The following is a 5,782-nucleotide window of genomic DNA, read 5'->3' on the forward strand; positions in this document are numbered from 1 at the left end:
ACTTGAGGTTTACTGTATCCCTTGGACCTTCTTACTGACGATGAAACACAGAAATTGCATCAGAATTAAATAGAAAAGGCACAAAGCCAACTTAAGTACAAGACAACTGACTTTTCTTACTGGCTACGTTTTGAACCATTCCTGTGACACTAGTTATAGATTCCGATGCTTCACTTGAGGTTTACTGTATCACTTGGACCTTCTTATTGACGATAAAACACAGAAATTGCGTCGGAATTTAATACAAAAGGCACAATGCCGACTTAAGTACATGAAGACCGACTCTTCCTACTGACTATGCTTTGAACCATTCCTGTGAAAATAGTTATAGATTCCGATGCTTCTCTTGAGGTTTACTGTCTCCCTCTGACCTTCTTATTGACGATGAATCACAGAAATTGCATCGGAATTAAATACAAAAGGCACAATGCCGACTCAAGTACAAGAAGACTGACTCATCTTACCGTCTATGTTTTGAACCATTCCTGTGACGCTAGTTATAGATTCCGATGCTTCACTTCGGGTTTACTGTATCCCTTGGACCTTCTTATCGACGATAAAACACAGAAATTGCATCGGAATTAAACACAAAAGGCACAATGCTGACTTATGTACATGGAGACTGACTCTTCTTAATGACTATGCTTTAAACCATTCCTGTGACACTAGTTATAGATTCCGATGCTTCACTTCAGCTTTACTGTACCCCTCTGACCTTCTTATTGACGATGAAACACAATAATTGCATCGGAATTAAATACAAAATGCACAATGCCGACTTAAGTACAAGAAACTGACTCATCTTACTGACTATGTTTTGAAACATTCCTGTGACACTTGTTATAGATTCCGATGCTTCACTTGAGGTTTACTGTTTCCCTCTGACCTTCTTATTGACGATGAAACACAGAAATTGCATCGGAATTAAATAGAAACGGACACAATTCCTACTTAGATACAAGAAGACTGACTCCTCTTACTGGCTACGTTTTGAACCATTCCTGTGACACTAGTTATAGATTCCGATGCTTGACTTCAGTTTTTCTGTATCCCTTGGACCTTCTAATTGACGATGAAACACAGAAATTGCATCGGAATTAAATACAAAAGGCAGAATGCCGACTTCAGTACAAGAAAACTGACTCTTCCTACTGTCTATGTTTTGAACCATTCCTGTGACACTAGTTATAGATTCCGATGCTTCACTTGAGGTTTACTGTATCCCTTGGACCTTCTTATTGACGATGAAACACAGAAATTGCGTCGGAATTTAATACAAAAGGCACAATGCCGACTTAAGTACATGAAGACCGACTCGTCCTACTGACTATGCTTTGAACCATTCCTGCGACACTAGTTATAGATTCCGATGCTTCTCTTGAGGTTTACTGTCTCCCTCTGACCTTCTTATTGACGATGAATCACAGAAATTGCATCGGAATTAAATACAAAAGGCACAATGCCGACTTAAGTACAAGAAGACTGACTCATCTTACCGTCTATGTTTTGAACCATTCCTGTGACGCTAGTTATAGATTCCGATGCTTCACTTCGGGTTTACTGTATCCCTTGGACCTTCTTATCGACGATGAAACACAGAAATTGCATCGGAATTAAACACAAAAGGCACAATGCTGACTTATGTACATGGAGACTGACTCTTCTTAATGACTATGCTTTAAACCATTCCTGTGACACTAGTTATAGATTCCGATGCTTCACTTCAGCTTTACTGTACCCCTCTGACCTTCTTATTGACGATGAAACACAAAAATTGCATCGGAATCAAATACAAAAGGCACAATGCCGACTTAAGTACAAGAAACTGACTCATCTTACTGACTATGTTTTGATACATTCCTGTGACACTAGTTATAGTTCGCGATGCTTCGCTTCATATTTACTGTATCCCTCTGACCTTCTTATTGACGATGAAACACAGAAATTGCATCGGAATTAAATAGAAACGCCACAATGCCTACTTAAGTACAAGAAGACTGACTCTTATTACTGGCTATGTTTTGAACCATTCCTGTGACACTAGTTATATATTCCGATGCTTGACTTCAGTTTTACTGTATCCCTTGGACCTTCTTATTGACGATGAAACACAGAAATTGCATCGGAATTAAATACATAAGTCACAATGCCGACTTAAGTACAAGAAGTCTGACTCTTCCTAATGTCTATGGTTTGAACCATTCCTGTGACACTAGTTATAGTTTCCGATGCTTCACTTCAGGTTTACTGGATCCCTTGGACATTCTTATTGACGATGAAATACAGAAATTGCATCGGAATTAAATACAAAAGGCACAATGCCGACTTAAGTACATGAAGACCGACTCTTCCTACTGACTATGTTTTGAACCATTCCTGTGACACTAGTTATAGATTCCGATGCCTCACCTCAGGTTTACTGTATCCCCTGGACCTTCTTATTGACGATGAAACACAGAAATTGCATCGGAATTAAATACAAAAGGCACAATTGCCGAATTAAGTACAAGAAGACTGACTCTTCATACTGTCTATGTTTTGAACCATTCCATTGACACTAGTTATAGATTCCGATGCTTCACTCCAGTTTTACTGTATCCCTTGTACCTTCTTATTGACGATGAAACACAGAAATTGCATCGGAATTAAATAGAAAAGGCACAATGCCGACTTAAGTGCAAGAAGACTGACTCTTCTTAATGTCTATGTTTTGAACCTTTCCTGTGACACAAGTTATAGATTCCGATGCTTCACTCCAGGTTTACTGTATCCCTTGGACCTTCTTATTGACGATGGAACACAGAAAATTCATCGGAATTAAATACAAAAGGCACAATGCGGACTTAAGGACAAGAAGACTGACTCTTCTTACTGACTATGTTTTGAACCATTCCTGTGACACTAGTTATAGATCCCGATGCTTCACTTCAGGTTTACTGTATCCCTCTGACCTTCTTATTGACGATGGAACACAGAAATTGCATCGGAATTAAATAGAAACGCCACAATGGCTACTTAAGTACAAGAAGACTGACTCTTCTTACTGGCTATGTTGTGAACCATTCCTGTGACACTGGTTATAGATTCCGATGCTTGACTTCAGTTTTACTGTATCATTTGGACCTTCTTATTGACGATGAATCACAGAAATTGCATCGGAATTAAATACAAAGGGCAAAATGCCGTCTTAAGTACACGAAAACTGACTCTTCTAACTGTCTATGTTTTGAACCATTCCTGTGACACTAGTTATAGATTCCGATGCTTCACTCCAGGTTTACTGTATCCCTTGGACCTTCTTACTGACGATGAAACACAGAAAATGCATCGGAATTAAAATAAAGGCACAATGCCGACTTAGGGACAAGAAGACTGACTGTTCTTACTGTCTATGTTTTGACCATTCCTGTGAAACTAGTTTTAGATCCCGATGCTTCACTTCAGGTTTATTGTATCCCTCTGACCTTCTTGTTGACGATGAAACACAGAAATTGCATCGGAAATAAATAGAAAAGGCACAATGCCGACTTAAGTACAAGAAGACTGACTCTTTTTACTGTCTATGTTTTGAACCATTCCTGTGACACTAGTGATAGATTCCGATGCTTCACTCCAGTTTTACTGTATCCCTTGGACCTTCTTATTGACGGTGAAACACAGAAATTGCAAGTGAATTAAATAGAAAAGGTACAATGCCGACTTAAGTACAAGAAGACTGACTCTTATTACTGACTATGTTTTGAACCATTCCTGTGACACTAGTTATAGATTCCGATGTTTCACTTCAGGTTTACTGTATACCTTGGACCTTCTTATTGACGATGAAACACAGAAATTGCATCGGAATTAAATAGAAAAGGCACAAAGCCAACTTAAGTACAAGACAACTGACTTTTCTTACTGGCTACGTTTTGAACCATTCCTGTGACACTAGTTATAGATTCCGATGCTTCACTTGAGGTTTACTGTATCCCTTGGACCTTCTTATTGACGATGAAACACAGAAATTGCGTCGGAATTTAATACAAAAGGCACAATGCCGACTTAAGTACATGAAGACCGACTCTTCCTACTGACTATGCTTTGAACCATTCCTGTGACACTAGTTATAGATTCCGATGCTTCACTTCAGCTTTACTGTACCCCTCTGACCTTCTTATTGACGATGAAACACAAAAATTGCATCGGAATTAAATACAAAATGCACAATGCCGACTTAAGTACAAGAAACTGACTCATCTTACTGACTATGTTTTGAAACATTCCTGTGACACTAGTTATAGATCGCGATGCTTCGCTTCATATTTACTGTATCCCTCTGACCTTCTTATTTACGATGAAACACAGAAATTGCATCGGAATTAAATACAAAAGTCACAATGCCGACTTAAGTACAAGAAGACTGACTCTTATTACTGACTATGTTTTGAACCATTCCTGTGACACTAGTTATAGATTCCGATGTTTCACTTCAGGTTTACTGTATACCTTGGACCTTCTTATTGACGATGAAACACAGAAATTGCATCGGAATTAAAAACAAAAGGCACAATGCCGACTTAAGTACAAGAAGACTGACTCTTCCTACTGTCTATGTTTTGAACCATTCCTGTGACACTAGTTGTAGATTCCGATGCTTCACTTCAGGTTTACTTATCCCTCTGACCATATTGCCGATGAAACACAGAAATTGCATCGGAATTAAATACAAAAGGCACAATGCCGACTTAAGGACAAGAAGACTGACACTTCTTACTGACTATGATTTGAACCATTCCTGTGACACCAGTTATAGTTTCCGATGCTTCACTTCAGGTTTACGGTTTCCCTGGAGCTTCTTATTGACGATGAAACTCAGAAATTGCATCGGAATTAAATACAAAAGGCAAAATGCCGACTTAAGTACAAGAAGACTGACTCTTCTACCGTCTATGTTTTTAACCATTTCTGTGACACTAGTTGCAGAGTCCGATGCCTCACTTCGGGTTTACTGAATCCCTTGGGCCTTCTTATTGACGATGAATCACAGAAATTGAATCGGAATTAAACACAAAAGGCACAATGCCGGCTAAAGTACAAGAAGACTGACTCTTCTTACTGTCCATATTTTGAAACATTCCAGTGACACTAGTTATAGATTCCGATGCTTCACTTTAGGTTTACTGTATCCCTTGGTCCTTCTTATTAACGATGAAAGACAGAAATTGCATCGTAATTATATACAAAAGGCACAATGCCGACTTAAGTACATGAAGACCGACACTTCCTACTGACGATGTTTTGAACCATTCCTGTGACACTAGATATAGATTCCGATGCTTCACTTGAGGTTTACTGTATACCTTGGACCTTCTTACTGACGATGAAACACAGAAATTGCATCGGAATTAAACACAAAAGGCACAATGCCGACTTAAGTACAAGAAGACTGACTCATCTTACTGTCTATATTTTGAACCATTCCTGTGACACTAGTTATAGATTCCGATGCTTCAGTTCAGGTTTACTGTATCCCTTGTACCTTCTTATTGACGATGAAACACAGAAATTGCATCGGAATTAAATAGAAAAGGCAGAATGCCGACTTAAGTACAAGAAGACTGACTCTTCTTACTGTCTATGTTTTGAACCATTCCTGTGACACTAGTTATAGCTTCCGATGCTTCACTCTAGGTTTACTTATCCCTCTGACCATATTGCCGATGAAACACAGAAATTGCTTCGGAATTAAATACAAAAGGCACAATGCCGACTTAAGTACAAGAAGACTGACTCTTCCTAA

Source organism: Schistocerca piceifrons, unplaced genomic scaffold (assembly GCF_021461385.2).
Source record: "Schistocerca piceifrons isolate TAMUIC-IGC-003096 unplaced genomic scaffold, iqSchPice1.1 HiC_scaffold_1578, whole genome shotgun sequence".
NCBI lineage: Eukaryota > Metazoa > Arthropoda > Insecta > Orthoptera > Acrididae > Schistocerca > Schistocerca piceifrons.